Source organism: Anoplolepis gracilipes, chromosome 12, assembly GCF_047496725.1.
Source record: "Anoplolepis gracilipes chromosome 12, ASM4749672v1, whole genome shotgun sequence".
Lineage (NCBI taxonomy): Eukaryota > Metazoa > Arthropoda > Insecta > Hymenoptera > Formicidae > Anoplolepis > Anoplolepis gracilipes.
Genome location: NC_132981.1, coordinates 11,039,769 through 11,052,659, shown reverse-complemented (window position 1 = coordinate 11,052,659; position 12,891 = coordinate 11,039,769). Strand labels below are relative to the sequence as shown.

Genomic DNA, 12,891 nt, shown 5'->3' with positions numbered 1-12,891 from the left:
ATGCCGACGGATTCTCTCCTCATTACGAAGTAATCGAGAATCTCGGGTCAATTGCGTTCATTCCGCTTACGTTCTTGACAAATGGCGGAACTTGGGCGATCATTTGTCTTTCCCTGACCAGTTTTGCTTGCGCTCACGCCTACAACTTCAGGAATTGCATTGAAATTAGCTTATTAGCAATTATAAACGCACTGGATAATGTCTTGTTCGTATAATCATATGGACACGGCGGCACATAATGGCATAATATATCGTATGACATGCATGTCGATGAAGCTCGTTTGATATGGATTCAACGCCGCTGCTTAAGCGGTCACAATCGTGCATATATATCTCGATTCTCGATTATATACTTATAATTTGGTTTTGCAATCTCTAGAGAAAAATTGGCAGAGGAAACAGATTTTACGAGTATTTTTTTTAATTTTTTTTAATTTTTTTTTTTTTTTTTTTTTTTTTTTTTAGTATGCTACATTTGCTCAAAGTATGCTCAGTTTTTTGAAGCACTTTGTATATTGTATGTTTATTATACTTTAGCACGTATAATAAACAGGGCTTTGTTAATGCTCTGTAATATTTGTTTATTTTCACGTTATTTACTGTGTATTTTTGTTTATATATAATATGCATTTTGTTTAAATATTCTTTATCAAAGAACGCAAGGCTGTTTTTCTCTCCAGTTTTGCAACAACTTCAATGAAATATCTCGAAATTATTTTTTTTTATCCTTGTCTCTCGCACGAATGTTCGTTACAAGATCATTTATCTCAAGTATTAAACTAAACTAAACTTGTTGAGATAATTCTCGCGCGCGCACCACGATTACTGTATAACAATAAGATTTTAACTGAGCGCTTATGCTAGCCGCATTTTTCTTCCGGCGCGTTGCGTCTCGATGTAGAACACGCTAAGAGCACAGGATCGTTTCAAGTGCTCCACGAGTTCCGCACGTGTACTAAAGTCTTTCCTCCATCTCCTACGTTATAAGGGATTAAAGCTTCTAGCGTGGAGGAGGTGGAGGCCACATGGAAGAACTAGCGCGCGGAATAGTTGTCTAAGTGCGGCCAGCTTTTCAAACTTTCATATCCTTGAAGCTCCAGTCATTTCGCTCTCGGAATATTTTCTGGAAAAGGCGAATCGTATAAATTATGCGCGTGGCCGTTTGTGTCACGTTAACATTGATCATTCTCGTTATCGCAAGTGGAAAAAAATATAGTAAGCAGTATTAGATCGCTCACAAATTCAATTATCATCATAAATTATAATTTCTTATTTCTCGTAATAATTTACGTTATCGATGGATAAAAAATATTATATAATATTAAAAGGAAACAGAATACAACTTGCAATTAGGCACAATGTTACTTTTGCTCAATTTTTAATGCGAATGATTTTATAATATTTTATAATATTGTTCTCCGTAGATTAACTTCTTGCCAATTTTGTAGTTATTAAATCCCAAAAATTCCCATTTTTTCCAAATCGATATTTTTATTTTGATTTTTTTTTCTGTACCATTGAAAACACAGCACATTGTGCGCCCTATTATTCTTTTTATTCTTACTTTGATACTGTCGGACATGTTTCAAAAAGTCCCATGTAAAAGTCCAAACTGCCTCTCTGGCGTAAGCTAGTTTTCCAACTAAAGTCCGGAGTTATCGCGAGCGATCAATGCTGGCAGAGGCATAACAATTTTTCGCATTTTTGTGTAAAACCGACGTTCTCGTTGACGAATTAAGAAAAACAAGAAAGGATTTATCGATACGTTTTCGGAACATGTGGAACACTCATTCTTTTTTCTTCGCCAACACTATTCTACATGAAATTTTACACGTGAGCAATCGGTCTGATAAGACAATTCTTACATGTAATGGGACAATATTTAGGAACCCCGAAAGAATTCGTTGCCGATTGAAAATTCCAGAGACGTTATTAGAATTGCGAGCAACCGATCAAAGAAGTCTCCGTAGGGAAGGCGATATTTTTCACGTTAGCTCGTAAAACGGGCGGCCCCGTGCGGCACAGTGAAAAAAAAAAACCGTTTGGGATTTATCGAAGCCTCCGCGGACGTGTCTATCGCTTCTCTGCAACCTACTTACACTGTTTCAAGCGATTGCAAAGCTTGTTTTTTATGCAACAGCAATAACAACAAGCTGCCGCGTAAGGTTTATTCTGAATTTAGAAGGTTTGTACCTGTTTGGAATCGGCCACCAGATATCTTCGATCGAGCGACAGTGACACTGACTCACGGATTTGTTTGCATCGTTTTTTTTAATTCAAAAGAAACAATATATATATATATATATCGACCGTGAGAGAAAAAAAAAAATATTTTAAATCGGAATTTTTTTAGAATTTAAAATATAAATCTCTTAAAATAGTTGTATAGTCTTTTAAAAAAAGAATGTTACGATTGAGTAGAAAACGGTCTCATATAATCAATATGTGAATCATTATTGTCACGATAAAGAATTCAGATTGTCAGCTATTGTACATATGCATATTTTATATCCTTATATTAATCTTTAGATAAATATTTTAATACGCGGTATTGTGTTTATCTTGAAAAAGGTATTTAATATTTAAATATAATTCACAAATATATATGAGAAAATAATAATATAATCATGTATAAAGCCATTTTTTGTAATATATTGATAATGAAATACACTATTCATTATTAATATATATATATATATATATATATATATATATATATATATATATATATATATATATATATATATATATATATTTATTTATTTATTTATTTATTTTTCATTATTAATACATTATTTTCTATAGTATATTAATTATGAATATGTAAAATATAAATACATAGCATTACACATTATTTTGAAAAAGCAATTTTACCGACAAATTTTGCTGCAATTAAAATCCTGCGACAAAGTTTAATTCCCGTGGCATAAAACGATCGATGGAGAATTCACGATCGAAGGACGACGATTTCCGCATAGCATCCCAAAACGGCGTCCCCAGGGCAGCGTAGGAGGAAAAACACGGAAGACGGGATTTATCGGAAAGACCGCTCGCACCGCAGTCGGGAGGGATCGCTTTTGTGTAGCTCTCTCTCTCTCTCTCTCTCTCTCTCTCTCTCTCTTTCTCTCTTTTTCTCTCTTTCTCTTTCGCTTGCGCAGGGGTATGGATTCCCACGGGACGTTGCACACATACCACGCAACGCCGACACGTATGCACGCGCGCGCACACGGGTTGATACGTACAAAGGAACAGAGGAGGCTCCTCTCCCTCGGGTTCCCACGTGTTTCCGACCGCAAGCCGCAGTTATAACGGCGCAGTCGCGAGTCGTCGACCAGCAGGACGACGAGCGACGGCGGCGATGCAACGCGCTCGACGGTGCAACGCCAACCCGCCAGCCAGCTTGCCATTGCTGTCGCTCCGGAGTTCGTCGTCCTGTGCCAGCGAGGCAGTCTTCTCTTGCTATGCGCCGTGCCTTCCACCGTGCGCTGCACTCCCGGAAGCGACGTGGAACGTCGGCCACGACCTCGAGGTCGACAAAGTGAAGAGATGCCGATAGTTCTCTTCTTATTCTTCTTCTTCTTTATTCTTTTCTCTCTCTTTAACGTTTCGTCTCGCTTTCGTTTTTCCTCAATTCAGTCTTTTCCTCTTTTTTTCTAAAGAGAATCCTTAATTGTCATTAGAACGCGCGATGTACATTTTCTTTTATCTATATTTATTTTTAAAAATAATTTTTTTTTTAGTTTGAAAATATAACGGGGAGAATAATATCGAAAAATTAAGAAATTTCTATTTGTTTCTCACTGTTTTGTCACTTTATAAAAATCTTTCAATTGAATTAAGCTTGTAAATATATAATCAGAATATTGAAGTCTTCTTAAAGACTGTTATGTATGAAAAAAAAGGGAAGAGAGTTAAAATGTAATTTCTTAGATTTACACACGCCGTTTAATATGATTAATTGATGTTTAATTTGATCCTTGTAATCTCGCAATATACTTTGCATGTTTGACAAATGGTTTTCTAACTCATTAATTAAATGCGCACACATAAATATCTTACATTTTTTGTTTTTCATATACTTTCGAATCTATGCAAAATGCGCCTGTTCATCGGGGAATATTTCCAGGACAAATTACTTTCTTTCTCTTCGCACACTTTTGCGCATACCAGCGCACATACATTATCCACTCTCTTATTCTCAACGAAGTGGCTTGAAATGACTCACCCTGCCTCACATGGGTGAGTTCGCATGTACCGCGTGCCGAGCAAGGCCGCGTTTTTACTCTCTTTCGCGAAAGCGCGCGCGCGAGAGAGAGAGAGAGAGAGAGAGAGAGAGAGAGAGAGAGAGAGAGAGAGAGAGAGAGAGAGAGAGAGAGAGAGAGAGGATTGGTAACATAGCGGCTTACACTTAGGGCACTTTTGCACGGGCATTCTATTTTTATTGTCGCGTCCGTGTGTGCCGTGCGCGGAACATCTCGATTTTCGTGTCGACCACGCGGTACGAGAGGGATGCGAGTTTGCGTGAAATAAACGTCATGCCGTTGCTCGCTCAGTCCCGAATTTATGACAATCGAGCGATTCTCTCTGTGTTCAATCGTGTTTGAAACATTCCCTCGCTAGCTAGATTAATCCTAAAAACAGCTAACCGTAGCAAAAACTGTTTGCGCTTTGGAAAAAAAATAATCTCAAAAAATGTGTATACTCGATAAATTTGGATACTACCGCGTGTGATCGCTAAATATATATTCCTTACGCAAATAGTAGTTTAAGTGTAATAAACAAAAATCAGATTTAAAATAGCAGCTTGTTAAAAATAGATAAGAGCTTAATATAATCCAGTTCCGTATTCAGCGCGTTCTTACGCATCGTGCGTGCGATCAATTTGCTGCAATATACTTAATGGAACGAGTCTTGCGAGGCGATCTTATCAGCGTGTTACACGGCTGCCGATATCGCGTGGTAATATCACGACGAAGGAAATATCACACGGGACACTTTGACTCGCGAAGTAACGGAACATCCGGTCCGATCGGGCCGTCAGATTGAAAGCGAGTAGTCCGCCTTTCCGATCTTGACATTATTACGGTCGCTTGTCTGGAAATCAGGCATGACGAATAAGTTGTCTCTCGTGACAGCCAGCAGAACCGATGTCATACCGAATTATCGTGGCGTAGGTATTTTAACATTTTAACACGCGAGGGATGACACACTTCCTTTCTCTCATCCTTACCCTTCGGTCTTATTTCTTTTCCCTTTTTTTTTTCTTCTTCTTTCTTTTTTTAGAGACTACTCGTTATCTTTGGTTGTTGAACGACCGGAAACGCTGTGATAGGTCACTGAAATCACACAGGGACCGCGATAACGGAGCATTGATTACGGCTTGGACGACACACTTTAGCATCTCATGCGTATATCGATGACCCCCTACGTTGTAATAATATCGTTTTACTCTGTAATTTCTTCTTCGTCTAAATCATTGTCGGACGATCCCTCACGAGTCGCTGCGAGCGATGGCAATTAGACGTCCGTAATTATCCTCATCCTCTGACACTGAATGTTATCGACGAATATAAAAGGAGACACGTTGTTCGAGTGCTATTAATGAGGTGAAAAATGTCAATGTAAAATGTTGATGTTATATTATTACGACGCGCTTTATTTTTTGCGTATATCATACGTCGAGTGTTGTTGAAATTTGATAAAAGATTTCAAGATTGATGTCATCTACGACACATGCAAATACAATCGCAAATAATTTTTTTTCTCTTTATTTATTCGATGAATGTAAAATAAGATCAATGGAAAGAGATTTGTTTCAATCCACGCCTCAAAACTTTGTGCATCTAATCCAAAATTAAAGTGTCGAGACGGTCGGGCATGCAGACAAGGTTGAGGCAGATGAAACGTCGCGAAGAATTCGAAGAACGTAACCATCCTGGTTGCAGCGATGATTCGTTGTAGTTTTACGTTATACTCCACAAAAACAAATGTCAATGTTATTCTTATTATATTATATTAATACTAAAATTATAAAATAAAAATTACAAAAAAAGAGATAAAAAATTTTTTAAATTGCAAGTTTCTTTTATATTTAACATAAATTATATAAACATATTTTATCATTTACTGTAATTATGGGAAGCTGTCAATATATGATATAAGATCGAACTGTTATACTTTATTAAACAATTTTATCGACGATAGTGATAGAAACGTGTAATTAATGTGTTTGCGTTTAGATGTGGGGAGAAGAGGGAGGGAGGGCAAAGGTGAAATCACATACATATATTACATCATAAATACATAGGAGTGATAAATAATGCGCGATGAATAAATGAATGGCGATATCTCTCGACGTAGAATACTACGATCTCTCGTCGTACTGAACAGAGTATGTAGCACAGTACAGTATTGCTATTCGAGCAACACCTGGCCACCCACCAGGCTGCTAGATATTTCCTAGAAGGTCGCATTCCCGGTTTCCTCGAGACCATAGATTTTGCCTCGACATAAACCTTCAATATCTTGATTACTTGTAGGAGGAATTTTTGATAACAAAAAGTGAATGAATATTATATACACGAGCCGTGTTCATATTGGAATATTAAAAGAAGGATTAATATTTTTATTTCAAGATTATTACTGGATGTACGATATAATCTGAAATTTATTGTTTTGAATTATATACTCTTATAGATTATTTGTGTAAAAATATATCAACGAGTAAATATTAAAATTTGTTTTATTTGTAATATATACGCTGCATAATTTAACTAAATTAAACAATTTATAAAATGATCTTATTTACAAATGAAAATAAAATGTTATTAAAAAATATATTGGCGAATTATTAAATTGGAATAATTTAGAATTTATTTTTAAAGATTATTATTTAACAAATTTAATATATAATTTTGTGCAATTCTTTTTGCAAAATATGAAATGAGAATTCCTACAGTCGTATTTTAGCGTTACACGCGTGTAGCGATATTCAGAAAGCAATATGTGGTGCCAAAGCGAGTATGAATGTCGGTGCGTTGTAGAGAAAGAGGGAACACGTTGGTAGAACACAGGAGTTTTTACACGAATCTGTGTCGACCAGTGACGGTGGTGGAGAGCTTTACTCCGCACTGTGTGCGCGCCTGCCGGGTGATTCGCCCTCGAATCGAATTCAAATTACATTCCCTCCATCTCCCTCTGCGGAAGCTCTTTGCGGTCATGGGACACCGCCCTATGGTAGTACGATTATATTGTACGGTCCGCTAAAAGCGGCTAGAACCTTTCGTCCGAAAAATCTGGCCGCGTTATCGCCACAATACAAACGATTGGTGTAAACAACGGCTAGCGCTATCAACAAAGCACGATGCAGTAATAGTCGGTACATCAGAATCCGATCGAAACGGTTTATTTAAGCTTATACACTTTAATATGTGCTTCTAATATTGTACAATACACCACTACAAACATATTCTACATTTTTCAAACGTTCACGAAATGTCATCTGATCCGTAGTGAATTATGTCACTACGGATTCATGCCGTTTGAATTTCATCGTACAAAACAAATTTGTTGTAATCTCAATGATTTATTACATTTATTTCAATTTGGACGCGAGAAGTTTTGTGATATTTTTTTCGGATACTCATTTAAAGATACAATAATTGCTGTATCCATTTCTCAATAAAGATCGCGTAAACTCGTTTTATCGATACATGCCTTTCGCGTCAATTTCTCATGATAAATACGAAGGTCTCGAGAATGATTTAAACGTTATTAAAAGCTTACGTTTTGCAATTGAGACACCTAACCACGACTGCCTCGAAGAATCAATGGTACGTAAATACCATTGATCACAACTACCGCGATAACGCGACCCCGTGAGAGTCTCGTTTATACGGTATTAATCAAGAGTTCTCGCCCACCTCTTTTTCCGCGTAAGTTCCTTTGCGGTCGCGGGACACCCCAGGGTACCTGGAGAGGAGTCTGTCAGTTACGCAGTGCGGCCCGTTAACGAGTAGTTACGCCCCGAACCCTCTCTCTCTCTCTCTCTCTCTCTCTCTCTCTCGTGGATCTTCTCGGCACACCGGAGCAGCGGCGCTGGTATGGCGTTCCGTATAGGAGGTTTACCTATATTTAGCCCGATAAAAATACCATCGCGCCTCCCGCATGACGGCCTCCCGGCCCGCCATTCCCGATTTAAACTTATACCGACGACTGCGAGATCGCGAGAGAAAGAGAGAACCGAGTTTCAGCTCCTTGGCTCGTGCCTCGTCGACCGTAAATCCACGAAACAAATCGGTGCAGCCGTGACAAAAGGCCTAAACGTCCGTGGCGACTGGTCGATGGGTGTTTAAACCTTTCCCGGGGCAGGTTCGCCAGCAGGCTAAAAAATTTATGTTTGCCGGAAGAAGCTTTGCGATCGAGTTGTAATTGCGATAGAAAATTGTCTAATTTTTCTACATACCTTTAGTCTCTCGAATTTTATTCTTTCAATTATTTATGTGTAATTGTATGAATTATTATATAATTCTAACTTGAGAGAAATAATTAATTAGTGCAAATATTTTTTCTTGTACATTAAAACTTTTGATTTTTATGAAAAATATATTTTATATATAATTTTTACGTGCAAGCAGAAGCAGAGATAAAAATTTATTTATTTCTATCCATTTATTTCGACGTGAGTCACAGGGCAATAAACTGGCTTTTAGATGGACTTGGTTGCCACGCCGGAAAAGATATATAAGACGCCATTATATTCAGGAATATTATGACAGATTATTATTTATCGTTTTTTTATTTACATAATTGGATATAATATCGATTTAGATTGCACGCTCAAATTGACTTGTGCATCGACATTATAAATTTTGCAAAGAAAGATATTTAACATAATTATTGTAATAGAAAAACCGAAAAGATCGTGACGTCTAACAAATATGATTAATCTTTCGTACAAAATCAAAAACGTTGTATTCTCACGGCAGAAAATTATCAAGTATTATCAATCTTACATTCACTTTTCCGTTCGTGTCTAAACGTTGAATCACAGTTTTGCTATATCGATAATTTTAACAGCGTGAGGAATAAATGTAACTCGTGGTTGAGTGACGTTTCTGTCAGAAACAATCACTACGTGTCAGTTATGCGTTTCGCGCTATTGATCGGTGTATTCTGAAATTAGACGTTGACTTCGGACATTGATCGTCCTAGACTTCTCTCTGAGACAACTCTAAATCCGTAAAACAAATCGGCGTGAGATTAACTCCATCTTCTATCTAATCCGATGAAACGGCGTGATTTTGTCAATTTGTCGCGCGACATCTTTGTAAATATTTATTTGCAAATGTGTATATTTTCTACACGTATTTTATTAGTTGTCGGCGGGAAGATTGATGGTTACTTATTAAATCTGTACAAATCGGTCGCCATTTCGTTAGTTTGAATTTAAGCAAGACGCTTGCGGAATAAGCTGTGCTTCTTGGCACGTGCTGCGTCCACCGTAAATCCACAAAATAAATCGGTGTTTCTACAACAGACTTAGAGATCTGCGCGACACATGATAGTAAGTGAATGATTTCCGGTTTTTCATCAGGAAAAAAAGCATAATATATGACAGAAATAATTTATTTCTTGTTGTAAGGATATACAAATTCTTTCAATACACATAAAAACAGATAAGAGATAACGAAGAATCTATATTGATAAGAAAAAATTTAATTATTAAATAAATATAATTAAGTAAATAAATTATTAGTTACACACACACACACACACACACACACACACACACATAATGAATCAATGTTTTCATAAGCGCTAAAGAAAAAGGGAGAAAGAGAGAAAAAGAAAGAAAAGAGAGACTTTAATTGGCGAACGTCGATCTGTGGTTTGATCGCAGCTACGAAATGATAATGTATTTTATGTCATTATCTAGAAATAATTACACGTCGGTAACTTCTATTAGCGAAATTAATGGAACAATTGGCGTATTCTGCGGCCACTATCGCATCAGAAATCGATTATACTAAAGTATTTCGTATCAATTATAATTAAAACGAAGCTATTTATGGCTCCCACCTCGTAGCTTGAATAAATGAGAGCATTACTATCTACTGAACGTTGCTCATGTAGAAATATGTGATTTTTTTCAATTTATATGTATGTGTGTATTATAACGTAAAAGTATTTTCATATTTTTTAGTTATTTTATAATAGATGCATTCTTATCAGTTGGAATAATTTGTCGAGTTTTTATTATTATATTGAAAAAGATCCCTTTTATATTATATATTAATATTATATTTGCTGTTATTTTTTTCAAACGCAACTTTTTGCTTAATTAATTAACGCAAAAGCTGGTTTTTCGACAAAGTTACGCGAACTGGTCTTACTCGCGTTGAGATTGACGCGCCGTTGTGACGATTACGCGCGAATGCGTCCTCGGTGGTCTCAGTTGCGCAATGATAAGGATGACAAAGGCTCTAGCGGGAGACAACAGCACGATAATAACGACGGTAACGAGCGCTGTTTTTTTGTGGAACAAACTAAGATTGCATAGTCCCGTCTTTGACGTTTAGGCTTTATTACTCGAGTGATCTTTCACTTGTATTGATTCAACGTGAATTTTTCATCATTTTCAATTTAATCGAATAAATATCAATCTGTCATTTCGTATTTATTCCATCATATTTGTGTTGGAATTTTGTGCATGCAATTTTTTTTGCCCGTCTCTCGAAAGCCTCTTCCGCGACGCTACATGGGAAAAGAGAAATTTCTCACGTACACGCAACAACGTCGCGTGTAACGCGTTGCGCGCCGCTACTCCGATCTGCGCTGTCGTGCATTGCGTAAACGAGTGATTGACGTGCCGCTGTTTACGCCGTCCGCACCTATGCTACCATATGACAGACGTAATGAGCCGCTGTGCTCGCAACCGAGAACCGATCACGGAACACGATCGAGATTTGTAGCAATCACACGGGCCGAATCTTCTGTCCTTCACGATGTAACATATCGTAAGAAAAATACACACGGTATAAATTCGAAAAATTTCTCTTTTTTTTCCGTCAACTATTTGTATCCGACACGTTTTTTTATATCTCATATTAAAGGTCAAATCAATACTATACCAAATAAATATTAAAAAAAACTTTTGAAATATTGCGAGGAAAATTATAATGGTCCATAATGATTTTCATATCGCATAACTAGCGCGTTTATATTTACGCTCGCAGCCATACATGCAGAATACATGCGAGAGCGAAGCGTGTGTGCGTAGCCGACACGTTCGAATATACAACGGAGCTCGAGATTTCTGGTCGAAGATTGCGTAAACGATTGACTGACGTTCTAAGAACGGTGTTTTCTAAAGCTGTCGGACCACGGAGAACGTCTGCTCGTATATAGCTTCGTACATAACTTTACTCGCGCGCGCTCATACTTACATATGTGAGCGTGTGTGTACATGTGCTATTCACGCACTTGTATATACCGACGCGTCATCAGTACCCCGATAAGCGTAACGTTCGAAACTTTATCTATTTTTCAACGCGGCGCGCGCGCTTTGGAGCTGGATTCACTTGGTTCGATTCGTTTAAGTATGATTTTATCGTGCGAGTTCCGTCAAGCGTATATTCTCATGTCGGCCGAATCAGCTGGAATTGAATTAATTCATAACTTCTAACCGTCTGTGATTCGATTACATACATCTCTTGGTTGCGTCACATTTTGATTTGTCGAGATCATATGTCATCGAGTACAAGACGCAGTACAGGACACAGATAATATGTAGTTTACAAAATTTAAGCATTTGTAAAAATATATTGAAAATAAGAATGTTTTGCTTTTCAAATATTAAAATAAATATTAAATATTAGGTTTTTCATGGAATTTTTAATAGAGACTAATGTCTGAATCTCTTTGCTATTATTTAGAATTATTATATTTTTAAAGAAACTTTATATTGATTTTCTACACATTTTTATAATATATATAATTTTTTAATAATTTGCGTCAATTAAAATTATATAAAAAATTTTTAATAAATCTGAAAATTTGTTATTGAAAGACTTTCAAGACCTTTTCTGGGAGACTTTACCGAAAATTATTTTCACGCTCAATTTGAAATTGATTCCAAAGCATTCGCATGACTTTACTATGGCCGCGTGAGGAAAATCTGCTGCTCAATAACGATTACGTATAACTCTCGCGACTCTCGGGATTCAATCGAGGGAAGAAATCCGTGACGTTTGGGAATGTGAAAGTATCATTTACACAAACGATTGCGAGCAAATTATTAATCGACTACTGCCGAAATAAAATTTTTCAAGCATTTGTCATAATTGATCCATTTCATGGCACAAATTACGGAGAAATGGAGCTTCGAGGAAAGAGAGAGAAAGAGAGAGAGAGAGAGAGAACATACAAAGCTTATCTTAGCATCGTACGCACCAGCGTCTCATACATATATCAAAGATTATGCGTGTATGAGTGGAGTAGCAGCGAAACGCAACCGCGTATATAGGGATTATTTTTAGATCCACCCCGGCCCAGCCGACGATTATTCTTCGCTAAATCATAACTTTCGTGGCGCGATCTCGTATAAGCTCGCGCGAGCTGGTCCAAATAAATCGCTCCGCAAACTCGGCTCTTGAAGGCGCTTCCAGGGGCAGTGTCCCCTTCGCTTCGGCTGTTAATTGGCGGCTGTTAAACAAGCAAAAGTAAATAGCAGTTCCTTAAGTAAAAACTAATTTATCTGCTTTATATGAAAAATTTTAATTAAGCATCTTACAAATTGGAGATTTAATTAAAAAATATCAGGGTGTTAATATATACATATAAGTTGTCGAATAAAAATTAATTTTTAATTAAAGATCCAATTTCATTTAA

General features: G+C 36.9%; 1 protein-coding gene and 1 long non-coding RNA gene across 4 annotated transcripts in view; both read left to right on the top strand.

Annotated features, from left to right (window-relative positions):
* Chi (LIM domain-binding protein 2 Chi) overlaps nt 1-12,891 on the top strand; it is a 74,523-nt gene that overhangs the window by 17,732 nt on the left and 43,900 nt on the right. The gene's annotated exons all lie outside the window — the stretch shown is intronic.
* On the top strand, nt 2,729-6,025 carry LOC140671789 (uncharacterized). Its single transcript, XR_012047790.1, has 2 exons — nt 2,729-3,323; nt 3,424-6,025. It is a non-coding gene; the product is annotated as an uncharacterized lncRNA (long non-coding RNA).